The 16,394-nt window shown below is 34.7% G+C and overlaps 1 protein-coding gene across 2 annotated transcripts in view; it reads right to left on the bottom strand.

Moving 5' to 3' along the window:
* Positions 1-16,150, bottom strand: part of Fut9 (fucosyltransferase 9) — a 191,347-nt gene extending 175,197 nt beyond the window's left edge. For both annotated transcript variants that reach the window (XM_027928383.2, XM_071613196.1), the window contains exons 1-2: positions 16,054-16,150; positions 15,585-15,827 (exon numbers count right to left, since the gene is read on the bottom strand). The gene's annotated coding sequence lies outside the window, so the exon portion shown is untranslated. The remainder of the gene's footprint in view (positions 1-15,584; positions 15,828-16,053) is intronic.
* Positions 16,151-16,394: the final 244 nt, after the last annotated feature.

The raw sequence follows: 16,394 nt of genomic DNA on the forward strand, positions 1-16,394 counted from the left end.
CCTCAAGTTTTCATAACCTGGTTAAAAACAGGCAGTTCTGGATGCAGAAAACATGGGTAGATTTTACTGCCTACTCTTATGTATAGAAAATTATATTAAATTTTTCCTTACTACATTTATTTTTAACATTAAAATTTCCAAAATTATATTTTTTCTATGGGTCTTTTCAACCCTGTGTCCAAAAGAGTAGATTTGAGAGAAATAATATGCTCCAGATTTATTCATACATTTAAGGGGCAATATCCAATATGTACATTTTTTTCCTTTTATTCTCCCTTCCTTACTGCTCGCTATCTTTCCTTTTAGTGCCCATTACTTTGATAAAGTTGTTCAGTGCATTATGAGGAAAGAATTACTGACCAAATAGGTCTGGAAATATACAAATAAGCAAGAATATTTATAAATTATATCATATCATTTATAAATTACATTCCTGCCCTAGTTGTTCTATAGTTATTAAGGTCAGAAATTTAACTTGAGCTTCCTAGAAGCTGTTAAAAAATGAGTTGTTCATTCAGTATGATCAGTAGTTAAAATAAGTATGACTTGTCTGGAAAACAAAGTATGAAGAACATTTCCCTTACAGATTATAATAAAAGGACACCATGTTGTGTACTGAACTGGCTTTTTTCATTATATTCTCATTTCAAATGCAACAATATGCTCCAGATGGCTCAGTGTAGACTGAAATTTAATGTAAAGCATAATTCAGTGAAGTCAATTCTGGAAAAGGTGAGAACAATGCAGTTCTGGTGCACAGATCTCAAATTTAGAATATCTTAAAAAAGAATTGAAAACTAGGAAGCCATAGGCTGAGTTTGGTTACATATATGTGGCATTTCTCTTATTTTATTTAGTTATTTTGAATACCTGAAGGATCTGTTGTTCTCAAACTAATTATGGCAAAGTACTCTTTTTTTAAAAAAAATCTACCTATCACAAGTTTTGTAAAATAACAGGTTTTATAAAATAAGAAATAAACTACTAGAAAGAAAAAGAAAAATGCTTCAAATAGAAGTTTTTAAATTTTGCATCAATTACCTTAGACAAATAGTGAATTCTTCAAAAAGTATAATCACTTAATTAAGTCTTTGGTGAATACTAGATGGGGTAGAGCAAGGTAAAAAATCCCATTAGTCAATCAGGGTATAAATATTCTATGATACCATCTATAGATATACCACCATCTGTTAAATAATCAGTGTGCAGGTGATGGGGCAGACAATCACAGGCAATGTCTTACTATGCTAATTTGCTGCAATGGGTCATAATCTTGGGTGGCAGACACCTTAACTCTGCATGAAGCTATGTTGCTTCTGTATATGATTGGTAGTCTGGCTGTCATATTTAGTAGTTCCAGTAAGCTGTTTAATTCCTGTAAATTATAGTTTTCTTATCTCCTAATCATTCTAAAGAGTCCATTGCTGTAATTCTTCAAAGTTGTTATAAATAAATATTTAATGAAATAACATATCAGTACTCTAGAATGATGAAAAAAATGTTATTTAAATTAATGTATTTAAGCATATGTACTCAATGTTTGAATTACAAGGAATTAAAAATAGGGAAATAATCATGTCTTGTCTAGGCGGTATTAGAAAGTGGCTAATATATGTAGACCTACCTAATGGGACTTCTCATTCATTCACTGGTATATATTAAAAATATCATGTTTATTGAGGCATGATTTATGAACAGAAAATCAATACTATTTTGGTGCCTTTCTCTATGAATTTTGACAAAAATCTGTTAACGGCCATCATGCATGCAGTTACAGCACAGTTCCATCACCCCTGAAATTTCCTTCTTGCTATTTTGAAGTTAATCTTCACTTCTCACCCTGCACCCCTGAAAGCCACTGATCTCTTTTTCTGTCCATAAGTTCTTTTTCAAAATGTCATACCAATTTAATTGTATAATGTGTAGCCCTTTGAGTGAGATTTGTGACAGGCAAGTAGTTCATTCCTTTTCATATCTAAGTAGTATGCCATTGCATAAATACATCAGTTTGTTATTTATTTAGCAGGTGATTAACATTAGGTTGATTCCCATTCTTGACAAGTATGACTATAGGCATTCATTATAGGATACCTTGTAGACACATAGATTCATTTTACTTGAGAAAACACCTAGAAATGGTATTGATGGATCCGTGTACTAACATTTTTAATTTTATAAGAAACAACAAATCTGTTTTTCAAAATGAAAAACAGCAGTATCATTTTGCATTCTCTATTGTCATGTAAGAGTGATTCAAATGCTTCACATATTTATTGTTACTTGGTAAGAACAAATGTTTTCATTTGTTTAGGGTTTATTTTCAATTCTGATATGTGTATAATAATATATCACTTTGATTTTAATTTGCATTGATTTTCCTAATGACTTATTGTTGACCATTTTTTATACTTTTTTTTTGCCCTTGCGAAATATATCTCCATTGTAGAAGTGATTTTTCAAAATTTGCAGCTTGTTTTATTGAGTTATCTGTTTTTTGGTAACTGTGATGGTTCTTTCTTCTGCATAGCAATCCTTTATCATGTATATATTTTATGAGTATTGTCTCCCATATTCTGCAATTATTTGGTGAGGTATTCTATAATTATCAATTATGTCAAACTAATTAATGGTATTGTTGAGGCCTTCTCTATATGTATTCATTTCTACTTGTTTTATTAATTACAGGAATAATTCTGAAATCTTACATAATTGTGCATTTGCTTTTTAATTTGATCAGGTAACTTTGCTCTCATTTTAATCAAATTTTCTTTTTTAAATTCTGAAACTCTGTTATTAGCTGCACATACATTTAGGAGTACCATCTTGTTGGTAAATTTATCCACTTATATGTATCATTTATACAGTGATCATGCTGTATTACTCTTTGTTGTTAGTAATATTTTTTGTTCTAATGTTTACTTAATTTATATTAACAAAATCATTCCTGATCAATTTTTAGTAGAGTTAAAATAGTAATATGATATTTTTATCCTTTTACTTTCAGGTTATCTGTATCTCCAAATTGTTTCTTTTCTGTAAATAGCAGACAGCTGCTCTTGGTATTTTTTATTCATTCCAGCAACTTTTGGTTTGAATTTAGCTATTTAGTCTGCTTATAGTTATTGTAATTGTTGAAGTGACCAGATTTAAATTTACCATCTTGTTAGCTGTTTTCTGTGTTTCCATCTCTTCTTTTACTTAGTTTTGAACTAGGCTTTTCTTTATGGTACCATTTTCTCACTGGTATATTGCTTACATCTCTTTTAACACATTTTTAGTTGATTTAAAACTTCTAGTACATGTAAATGATTTATCACAGTTTAAACACAAGTAATACTATGTCACTTTCTGTCATGTGTAAGAAATTTAAAATAAATTTCCAATAGTTCTCTCCCAAATTTCAGATGTTATTGACATACATTTTACTTTGATGTAACAAGCCCTTTAAATGTGTAAGATTTTATTTTATACAAAAAAAAATATTATTTGGGGCATTAACATTTAAAATATTTCTGTTTGTTTATTTTAGTACTGGGGATTACATGTGGTAGGAAAATACTCAATCACTGCATTATAACCCCAAGCCTAGAATAGCATTTTTTTAATTTAATTTTTTAACTTAATTTTTCTTGGAGTTCTTGTATTCATGAGGATCAAATTTTCTGCCTATTACATTATTTCTATCCCATGGATAATTTTTCAAAACACACAGTACTGCACTGAAGACTTTCTCTTATTTTTGATTTTATAGTTTTAATATGCTGCATTGCAGGGTGTATGAGTATGAGTGTGTGTGTGTGTGTGTGTGTGTGTGTGTGTGTGTTGTTTCTTTGTTATCATTAGTTATCTTTTTGGAGGTCTCTTTACTCCCTGGACCTGTGATGACTTGGAGTTCATTAGTTTTGAAAATTCTCAGAAAAAATTCTAGCCCATTGCCTATTTATGTACAGAAAGTTTCCTCCATCTCTTTAAATATTTCTTCTGTTTTGTAGGAACAAAGAGAAGTTCCTCTTTTAGAACTTTAATTCCATCTATAATAGTAAATTTGATATTGTTCCAGAACTCTTAGATGTTCTGTTCTGGTTTTTTTTGGGATTTGGTTTTACATTACTCTTTGTCTCTTGTGTATGTGTGTACACAATGTGTGTGTGTGTGTGTGTGGTGTGAGTGTATAAGTGTGTATGTTAAGGTTCATATCTGATGATATATGGTGTGAGTGTAAGTGTGTGTGTTAAGTTTTATATCTGATGATATGATGATCTGATGATGGATATCTCCAAGTTAACTGATTCCTTTCTCAAAGATGTTGAGTATACTAACAGGACATTGAAGGAATTTGTGAGCTGTGGTAACATTTTCTTTCTTGCATCTTCATTTGGCTCTTTCTCACAGGTTCATTTTTTCTGCTGAAATTCTCCATTTTTCTGTTGAATTTCTATTAGGCATTTTAACAAATTTTAATTATAGTTTTACTAATCTATCTGATAATTTCAACTTCTAGGTCATCTCTGAGTCTGCTTTTGTCTTTAACCACACATGACACAAACTCTATGACCCATTTCTCCATGGAAGGACCTACTTCATCCTAGAATTACAGACATTTATAAGCCCAGTGAACTCAGCTTTCCAGCAGGTTCAAGAAAAGTTAAGTTTTTGTTGTTCATCAGGCTTTTTCATATTGTTAGGTCTGGGTTTACATTCTTTTTAGTTTTGTACATCTTAAATGAAAGATCTCCCTTAGTTCATAAGTTTAATGCTGGTGGAAAAACTTTATACTACACTGATAATAATAATTACAGTAAGAAACTTATATTTTGAATGTCTACTTAATTTTGTTGTAAAAATATGATTCTAATTATATCTTGATTGCTCATTATATGCTACTTCCTGCATTGCTATATAATAGTCCCAAAAGTCCAAATTTTGTTAGTGACCTAAGAGTTCCTAATTATCTAATTGGATTATCTAATTATAACTCACTAATTATCTCATTTCATTTATTATAAACTGAAATGATCCTGTCTTTTCAAATGATTAAGCATAGTGAAAACCTGAATGAGAATTTATAGTCATACTCAGTATTTTAAGAAAGGAAGTTCTGCATATTCTATAATTAAACATTTGCAAAAATCAAGATTTTACATAATGGGAATAGCAGTCTTAAAGGTACTAATAAATTTAACTTTACTCTTTCAACTAGTGATAATTATATGAGAATTTGAGTCCAGTTGAACCTGGTCACAGATCTATGATTTTTTCTATTTTGTGCAGTATTTTAATGGAGTCTTATTATAACATAGGTAAATTTTTGGCTTTATGATTCTATAACCTGTTGCTCAACCTTCTATTCCCTCTAGCTTTTCTTATTGTCTAGTATATTTGCCTTTACAGCTGTTTTCATATATTGCCATTGTCATTCCCCAAATAAAGCAGTCATTTCCTGACCCTCAATGCTTTCCTTGAAAACATACGTGTTTTCTATCTGATTAACTCCACCTTTTTTATTCTGCTAAATAACACATATTGTGTAAATTTGGAAGTATCTATTTATAAGTGTTTTTATTAAAGTAAGAATATAATGTAGGGAAAAACAGTTACCAAAGACCTATTAAAGGGAAAATAATAAAAAATTCCTTTAAAATCAAAATCCAAAAATCTAGAATTCTTAGCTTTCCAAAATGTCTTTTGAACGAAACCAGAAAAAACATAGCCTTCAACTGAAATGAGGCTACAAGCAGCCTATGATTAGACATCAAAAAAAAGGACAAAAACCAGAGAGCCCATCATTCTATCTGATCCTTCACGCACCCTGCATAGCAGGAAAGGGAGTCGCTCTTAGAGATTTATGTTTTGGAACATGAGTAAACAATGAGAGTCAGGAGAATTGCATACGTTGGTTAAAAATGGGACAGTAATGCTCCAGACTTCAGGGTTGGCATCAACAGTGACAACAACAATAATGATTGAAGTGGGTGGTAACAGAAACTGCAAAGGTAGGTATGAATAGCAGGCATTTGAACATAATGCGGGGGGCACTATGAAAAAGAAACCAAGAGAGAAGGACTTGTGCATCAGAAAAAGTAAGATGCTATGGAATTTCTAATTTAGACTTAGGCTTAGAATAGAAGTCAGTTCCAGATAATATAAATCACTAATTTCTAACCTTTCTTTTAGTGATTAAACAAATCTTACATTTAATTTTGTGATTCTCCCCTCAATTTCTGATTGTACATAAGCTACGTAAAATTTTAACCTTAAATTTTCTGTATTTTCCTAACCTAGGAATGAACATCAAAATTTGGATATTTAAGAGACTATAATAATCAAGCTAATGGTCATTAGAACTCCAGTAGATTATTCCAGTTCAAATGTTCTGCACATATTTCAGTCAGTTATTTCTCATGAGACATAATTTTCTAAAATATCTGAAGGTAACTTCAATGTTAATGAACACTGCCATTTTCAGTTTATTCATACAAATATTTAGCGAATACTCATCATGCATCAGTTGGAAAACTAGGCACTAAGACACTAAGATGAATAAGCAGTGAGGTTTAGTTTCAGAGGAATCCAGTGTACAAAACATATATAAACATATAAGGCCAATGTCATGTTTTAAGATGATAATTTGGTACAGATAAGCCTGGGCATCATGCCAATACAGAGAAAGGCCATGTGTTTCAGCCTAGGTATAGGAAATGCTTATTAGAGAAGATGACAGCTATGATTATTCTTGAAGAAACAATCTAAAATTAAGCAAAGTAAAATAACATTGAACACTTTCTCTTTGATTATTTGAAAAACTTGGGGCACCTTTCAAAGTACTAAAGAAATATTAAGGACTCAGGGGATACCATATTCTTGCTTATCAATTTTAAATCTATTATAATTATATAAAATGGACATTTATTTTATTCTGTGATTTAGGCTCAAATTTTTAAGTGTTGACAAAAAATTCTCAATAATTAATCTGCTCTATGCCATAACTTATATAGCCAATAGTAGCTAAATTTTAAGAATGCACTTAAAAAACAATATATTTGCTCTAAAAGCTCCCTTCTTGGTTTCTATCTTAGTGTGAAATTTATCAGTCTCAGTTATCATATGTTCCACGCATTCCTTCATTATAAAGTGGCAAGGATGAACATTCAGCATACCATAGATAAGAAGATTGCTAACCAAGCATGTACTGTATTATTTTGTCATTTTTGGGAGACAATCTCTCACCAGGTTTTTCACATTTCTGTACATCTTATGAAAGAATCACTGACTGCTTTTGTTTTGAAGTATTTTAAATATATATATATATATATATATATATATATATATATATATATATATATATATATATATGTAAAGCAAAGAGACTTGGAAGGTAGAAATAGCATCTCCTTCTGGAACAAAGAATACATGCTTATTGCCCATTGCAAACTATTTGTATTCTTTAAGTGAGGGTGCTTTTCTTACAGGGAAGAGGAAGTATCCTTCAGTCTGCTTCATGTTGTCTTCTGGAAACTGGAGCTCAGGGAACCAGTATGAAAGTGTTGATAATTTGTTTCTGCTATTGTTGTCAATCAGTTGTCCTTCCTCTCTGACCTAGAGTCTAAAGTCTTCTACCAGAGTCCATAAATCTATGGCTGATTCTCATGTTATCTAGAAAGCAGGGACACATCCTAGAAGTTTTAAAGATTTTGATAATGTTGGTGATGAGAATGAAATACTGGCAGAAATATCACTCTCTGAAAGAGGAATGATGAGGGCTTTGAAGGTCCTATCATGGAATTTGAGGGAAGTCTATAGAAATCAGTAGGAAACATGTTAGCCAAATTCTATGACTATAAATAGCAATATAAACTGGTCCACAAATGGCTTTTCAATTTTTGCCTGTTAATGATAAGAAGTTAAGGAGTTTATTCTATGACATTTAATTGGAAATAACTGAAATACAGATGCCAGAATGCTGTCCTTAATGTTGCTAATTATCCTCTAAATGGGAGGATGTCCTTGCCAGACTGGATACCAGGCTCACACCTCCAGCACTGTAGAAACAAGTTTGTGTTATGTAAGTAGAAGGATCCATCTCCTTTCAGACACTGGTTAGAGAGATGTTCAAGTATGTCCAGGGTGAAAAGGGAATTAACCACAAATATCACAAGACATGGACTGGTTCACATGGGGAAAAGGGAGTCATGGCAAAAATTGCTTATTGAAGAAAAATGGTAGGTGATGCATGTTATGGCTAAATGTTTCCTTCATTTATCATGGCAAACTTAGATGCATTTGGAAGTGAAAATTAATTTTTTAAGAGACATTTTAGAGTGGGACCTTACTACTATAAGCTTTAATCCTCTTGGGGATGTTTTTGTGAGAAAAACTTCTGTGGGACATTATGGATAAGGCATTGATTAGCATTTGGGCTCTTATTACCCTGAGTTGAATTTAGAATTCAGATAAAGTTGACTTACTGAAAAAATGAGAAAGAAACTGAAGAAATCCGGATAAAATTTTTCAGGCCAGCAGCACTTTGCAGAAAACCTTCCTTTTCCCTGACACTGAAACCAATGAGGATTTAAGAGATATTATTTAGACAATGAAGTAGCTAATGCCTCAAATTAAGGCAGATTTCTTTTTTTTCTTTTTTTGTGTGTGTTTTATAGTTTGGGTTTTTTTAATTGGTTGTTCAAAACATTACAAAGCTCTTGACACATCATATTTCATACATTAGATTCAAGTGGATTATGAACTCCCATTTTTATCCCAATTACAGATTGCAGAATCACATCGGTTACACATCCACATTTTTACATGATTCCATATTCGTGACTGTTGTATTCTGCTACCTTTCCTATTCTCTATTATCCCCCCTCCCCTCCCCTCCCATCTTCTCTCTCTACCCCATCTACTACAATTCATTTCATTTTCTTAATGAAAGTCACCACCAAGTGAACCAATACTATATCAGCCAGAGGTAGCAAATCTATACTTTAGCAAGAACAGCTAAACATCTGTGGTTTTTTAGTCAAGGAATACCTGAAGATGAAATCGTGTCAGACATAAGAGTTTTGTTTTGATGTAGGGTATTGAGTGACTCAAAAGTAGTTGAAGTCAATTTGGTTACAGCATGAACGACTGTCATATCACTTGAAACTGAAAGTACCTATGAAGATTGTCTCCTTCCCTAATGTTAATTCCTCTCTCTCCCTCTACCATGACCTCAAATGATTTAAAGAGAAACATTAATAGAGATCAAGTTATACTCATCCTTCATTGTATCAAAATGTAGGTGCACCTATCCAAGTACATGGAAGGATTTCAGGGAGATGAGCTAATTGAACTTTTACTATATATTGGATTGAGATGCCCAAGTCACCTTCTAACCTGGATGTATAGAAATAAAAAGACCTTCAGATTCAGGTACTGGGGATTAAGCAAGGTTTTTAGTAGAAAAGGCAAGCTATGATCATCTTGTGGATGAAGTCTTTGGGGCCAATTAAACATACCATTGATATGATTTTATAGTAGAAATTAAGGTGTTATACACGTATGCTTCATCATCAATTAAGTGCATGAGATCGTCACAGTTGGGAAAAGTGTTAATAGGATGTGTAAATCACTTTCTAGGCTTCTTCCCTCTTTTTTCACATATGGTCCAACAGAAACCACTTTAAAACCCAGGGGGAGATAAAAAGAACCACAGGCTTGAAGGGAACATGTGTTGTAAGAGATACAGGATCTTAGACAACAGCCCTGTATTGCCAGTGAAAAGGCTAGTGAGCACTATAAGCTTGCAATGGATTATCACCAACTGAATCCAGCTGTTTTTCCCAGAGTCCAGAATTCAGTTTATATAACTGAATTCATCACAGAGATTAAACTCCTGGAATTCTGTCTTTCACTATGCCAAGGCTCCCCCCGCACTCAATTCTACTGGCTCCTGAGGATAAATAAAGACCAAGTCATGTTAACATGACATGGCCACCAAAATACATTTATAGTAACTCTCCCAATTATTACAAGTTGCCGCCCCATCAAGAAGATTACCTTCCATTTGCCATCAGTAACACTAGGTTAGCATGAGTAATACTAGGTTAGCATGAGAGCCTCCATGGTCTAACTTTTAAAAATTTTAAAGCTTTAACTATATATATGTTGGTCTATTGATGACCAATAAAAAATATTCCTTGAAATGTCTTTGACTGGATTATGGCCATAGTTCTACCGAATGAAGTGGCTGATTGAGAAAATCAGGGCTCTGTAAAAGTTTCTGGATAATATATGAGAAGATTCTTTTTGAGAGAGAGAGAGAGAGAGAGAGAGAGAGAGAGAGAGAGAGAGAGAGAGAAACTTTTTAATATTTATTTTTCAGTGGACACAACATCTTTTTTATTTTTATTTGGTGCTGAGGATCGAACCCAGTGCCCTGCGTATGCCAGGCGAGCGTGTTACCACTTGAGCTATATCCCCCAGCCCATGAGAAGATTCTTCTAGCAGTCAACGAAAAAATTTGGCCTATTCATTCTCCACTTAAAATAATGACTCTCAACACTTTATTGAAATATTTGGGTATTGGGTATTAGGTATTGGTAAGAATATATATCTCACTTGGAAATTCTACTTGGAGCTTTGTATTGGCTAACCACCCCTCCCCATCAGTATCTTTTAAGTGAAGATGGAAATATACTTTGTCATCTGTCCATCCAGCTGCAGCCTTTACTCCATCAACAAGTTGCTATTAGTTGAATATTGTATGTGCAGCAATTTTTCTTGGATGTGTGGTGAAGAGAGAGAGAAAGGCTGAAATGGAGAAAGTAGCAGGAAGGCAGACAGGGGAAGAAGCCTTAGAGATGTAGTTCTCCTTTCATATAAGTTCATATTTTAAGAGATGAAAAAGGCCAATTCTTTCAACAAGGAAAACTTAACATAGGTTCCCTCCTCCTCATATTTTGAGCCAAATTCCAAGCAGTCAAAGATCACAGATTCTCCTAACTCCCATCAATCTAGCCACAGTAAGATAATGCAGTGTTGGTCCAGATGATGTAATGAGTTATCTACAAAAATCACTATGTTATTCTTCCTAAACTTAGTGACACTGAAAAGCCGCCATCACCAAGAATACATTTGAAAGTTTTACCCAGTAATTATGATGTTTCTTCATGGATTAAATCATTCACTGTTAACTATCCCAATGACCATCAGTGAAGAAAAATTTTAATATACCAGAGTTTTCTTTTCTGGACTTGGAACTTTGTGAAATTTAGCTTTGCTGACTACCTGAACTATTTTCAGTTTATAGAGACAAAAATAAAAATAAATAAATAAATAAATAAAACACATGGATGTACAAATTTTCTCTGTGATGACATAAAGCATAGAGATGACATTATACAAAATTGTATATTCATTTCCACTATTTGCTTATGAACACCAACATCAGTTTTGGGGAACATTTTTCAAGTATAAATAAAAGTAAAAATGGAAGCATCCATAGCATACCATTACTATAAAAAATTGTACTGTACAAGCAAACATTTTATGATGAAATTTAGGCAAATATATTAAAAAATTTTAGGAAGGCCATTTATAGTACAATTTTTCCAAGCTTCAACCTGAAGGTGAGAAACAGTGAACAGAAGACTGGTTAGCTTCCACATCATAATTATAAGACCATTGAGATGGTCCCTGAAAAAGCCAGACTTTTTATTTTATTTCATTATCCTTTTTCACTAATACTAAAACTGATTTCTCCCTTATTACTTTCCTAAAATAAAATAAGGGGAGGGATGATTTTTATTTAATGAAAGGCAGATACAGGACGAAGTCAGGAGACCTAGATTCTAATTTTTTCTATTAAATATTTAAGAATGTTGGGCAAGTCTTTAGTAAAATGATGAATATGGAATGTTCTCAATATTCAATAATCAGTATCTAAATTCTGAGATGCTTCTATTAAGAATGTCAAGCATTCCAGTTGTAGCTAAATGAATAAGTTATTTCATGCAATCATATATGAAATCACAGACTTTAAATGTTTTATCAAAATTGATTTATGAGCATATAACTTTGATAGCACTGTTGTAAAACTTTGGTTGAATTCATTGGATTAGTTTTGAAATGTTCATTTTGCATACTTGTTCTTTGAGAATGCATTTTGCTAAATATTCCTTTGCAGAATGAAGATAGAAATATGACTTTTATGTAATGATTTGATACTTACCATTGAAATTTGGGGGCTATTTTGATTTCATAAAATTTATATTTCATAATAAAAACTCTTTCAATTTTTTAAAAAAAAATTGTTAATAAGAGGCTCTTGTGACTTTTTAAATAAAAATGCAAATATCCATAAGATTATATAATACAGCCACCAACATCAATAAAGTGATATGAACAATATACATTAATCTATGAAAATATTTTATACAGTTATCCTTTGACTAAATCAGCTTGCCCTCATAAAACACTAAATTACTTAGCTGTTTATCTATACCATAAAAATAGGTGTGAGCATGTGTGCTGTCATTCTTTCAAAGTTGTTTTAAATTTTTCCAGAATTTTATTTATTTTATTAGAAAATTAGATTATAGGAAATACCATACCTGTGATCCTCAGTAAATTGTACTGAATAAAATCAATGAATGACTTCATAAGAAAAAAGTCACATTTTTATTGTAATTAATGAGGCATTTCTTAAAATTCAAGTTGAAAACAGCTGTTATTTCAAGTATCAAAATAACAGAACTCACATTTAGTTACCTTCATTGATTAAAAAATTTAAGCAAGTATTCATAAGTTTTATTCTTCCCCTGTTTGCTTTCCTGCTACTTTCTGTATTTCAGCCTTTTCTCTCTCTCTTCACCACACATCCAAGAAAAATTACTGCACACAGAATATTCAACTAATAGCAACTTGTTGATGGAGTAAATTATTTCATTTGCACAATTTTTAATTTATTTTTACCAAAGCAAACATTTAATTTAGATCTACGCTAGGGGGCAAATAATTATGAGCATTAAAAATATAGCTTAATGATGCTCAAAGATATGCCATTGGTACTGGTATACTAATCTCCTTTTGTGTTTTGCATAGCAGTATTAGTGAGAATGACATTAAATTAAGAAAGATCTTGAATTCCAACTCAACAAAGATTTTTTTTTAATTATAAATGGACAGAATGCCTTTATTTGTTTATTTTTATGTGGTGCTAAGGATCAAACCCAGTGCCTTACACATGCTAGGTAAGTGTTCTGCCACTGAGCTAAAGCCCTCAACAAGTACTCTTAACAGAAATTCCTGCTATAATTTATGGTTTGTTAATTTCACATATAATACTAAGACTACTTTAACATTTTGACATTAATTAGAATTATGTTAGAATACACTGCCTTAAAATTATCATTATCACAATTAAGAGTAATAACAGATCTGTCAGTATTACTACTTGCTTTCCCTTTTGTTTTGTTGGGACATTCCTTTTGCAATATGGACTCATTACTGTTGGACATAATGTGCATAGTAATCACTCCACTGTTACCTGAAGGGTTAATGTATTTAGAGAATAAACTAAATGATCTTTGGTTTCAGCTCCTAATTTAACCTACTATCCACATAGCATGGCTGCATATGAGAATTTGCAGTATTTTTGCAAGTTGAATATATAGTTTTGAATGTTCCTTTTATTCAAACATGAAATGAAGTCTACCAAAATTTCCAAACTTAAAAAACTGATAATAAAGCCATTGTATGTAGCCCCTCCTGACTTCCAATGCAGCTGTCCATACTTAAAACCCCCACTCATCACTGCACTCTGTCTATAACTATACAAGAAAAGAGAAATAAAACCTCCAATAGAGTTGGAGTTCAAACAAAACAAAAATAAAATTCTGACATTGGAGAAGATGAGATTTTAAGGCATTCCTCACTAAACAAATTCTCAAGGTAATTGCTCAACTTTCCCTTCTTATTTCTGGTATAGGCAGGGACTTGTTCCTTTAAGGTTAAAAAGCATATGTCTTCTCTCTCCACCAACTACAAGAGCCAGAATGACAATTTAATTCTTATTCCACTGAAATTGTGTATAGTAATGCCAAGAAATTACACTCACATATCACAAACTTAAACAGGGCACCATTCAAAGTTTCTAATGTTTATTTCTGAATACTCTTATCTGTATTCTTGGAAGGGAAGACCTATGTCCAAAGGTTCAAAGAGTAAAATGTAATGTGGAAATTAATACATTTCATAACTGAGAAAGGTGGCTTATGAAGTAGTTTGTTTTCAAGATTTAAATGCATGAGGAATCTGGAATACAAATTTTAGAATTGAAATTATCTCCTTTCTTGCTCACTCATTCCCTCAATCCCTTTGGTCATATTCATTCATTAAACAACTGCCTATTTTCTCCCAACTAGAAATACTAAAACAGTAAACATATTCTCATAAGAAAGGGCTACTTCCCTAAGAAAACTTCCATGGAAATATTGTCTGGATAAGATGCTACACAACACACACACAAAGCACACAGATACTGCAGGAGCCCCTTGGTACAATGTTTTCTAATCCTGCTATATCCCCCTCTTAGCCACTAAACCTAAAGAAAAATAGGGGCTTTGGCTTATTGCTATTTCAAAGAAGATTTTAAAGGGTAAGTTTGATGCCACCCACTTCCCCTTCAAGAAAAAAGCTTCTTATCCTCTAGAGTTGCTGAGCTTTTAATAGTATTGTTGCTGAAGGCCATTCACCACCCAGTCAGGTGCTCTGTTCCCAGTATGAAAAGACCCCTTCTGGAGGAATAGTTAAAATAAGATTGCTCCTTATATCCAGCTGTAAATGAGTGGAACGAATCTATGCCATGTGAATAGTTGTGCGCTATAAAACAACAATAACAAAAAGTTTAGTCCCCAAAGGTTTGTTATTCTTGTCTTTCCTTTATCATGCTTGATCATTCCCTAAACAGCCCAGGTGCTGAGAAACACAGTAACTGTACAAAAGCCAGGATCGCAGTGTGTCAGTGTCAATTTCCTGAGGACACTGTCAGAAAAGCTGGAGAGACAGCAACGCGTGGAGGGAATGAGGTCAGAATTTACTGAGAGGACCGTTTACTCTTAGAAGGAATACGGCGGGACAGTGAGGTTCTGCACCGACTGAAAGAAGGTGGGTCGGGGCGGACTTTGAAGAGGATTTCTCAGCACCAGAAAGAGTGAGGGGTGGCACATGGGGGCGTTTGGGCGCTGGCAGAAGGGGGAATTCGAAAGGAGAAGACATGGTAACAGTGAGAGCAGCGATGACCCTGTTTGGAGTGACGCTAGGGTCGGGGCCATCCACCTTAGCGTTTAGTGTGGAAGCTGGAAGGTGAGGTGAGACTAGGAGCTGCAAGCAGCTGTCCCTGGAAGAGAAAAGGTTCTTGTTGCCGGCAGGTGGAGTTGAAACCAAACATCCCCTCAGGGACCACGGAGCAGACCCCTCTGAGACCCTCTGCCTGGAGGCTAGGGGGGGTGGGGGTGGTTTGGGTTGCCTCTCAAATCTAAAGACGTTCTGTCTACCCCAAGCCTTGACGTCTGACACCCTGAGCTCTCCTGGTTACTCACCAGTCCTGGGGGGAAAGCGCCATCCCGGGCGCACGCGAGGGTTGCGCGGCGCAGGCTGCAGGCAGGGCCGGGCGGCGGTGGCGGCGCTGTCCTAGGAGCGGAACTGGAGTCGGGGGACGCCAAGGCAGAGACAGCGGGGGCGCAGGGAACTGAGGGCGGGGAGAGCCGAGGATCTGGAGCTGCTGCGCCTCGCGCGCTCTCTGCCCATCTCCGTCTCCGCTAAAGCGGCTACTGCTACTGCCGCTGAAGAGGAGGGAGGCGAGGGGGAGGGGAGGAGGCACGCGGTAGGGAGGGAGGGAGGGAAGAGACAGAGGGAGGGGGTTGAGAGAGGGGAAAGGGGGAGATGATCACTCAGAGTTGGGGGGGGACAAGGAGACGCACAAGAGCCCAGCAAAGGTTCCCACCAGATGAGCTCAGGGTGGGGAAACAGAGGATGAGGAGATGGGTCTCTTCTCGCGCCCCCACATACCCTGCATCCCCCTTTGCGCTCTTTCCTTGGGCTCTTCCTCTTATAGCTCAATCTGGGGGTTGCCCAGGCTCGTCCGCAGCTAGGGCTTCAACGCACTAGTGAGGGTGTTGAGCTCAGCAGGCTAACGCGATAGCTCTCCGCGCCACCGGCCTGTGGCACCTGTGCGCGCACCCACTACCACCCGCTCCATTTCAGCGGCTCCCAGACCAAGAACTCAGGCTGTCACCCTCTCTCTCTCCCCTTTGCGGTCAGATCGTGATCGTGCATGTGCAACCATGACATCTGTGTAGTTCCCCATAGCTATTTGTTTTCCTGGGCGCTCTTTGGCACAGGCTGTCCGA

The sequence above is a fragment of the Marmota flaviventris genome, chromosome 6, assembly GCF_047511675.1.
Source record: "Marmota flaviventris isolate mMarFla1 chromosome 6, mMarFla1.hap1, whole genome shotgun sequence".
NCBI classification, from domain to species: Eukaryota; Metazoa; Chordata; class Mammalia; order Rodentia; family Sciuridae; genus Marmota; species Marmota flaviventris.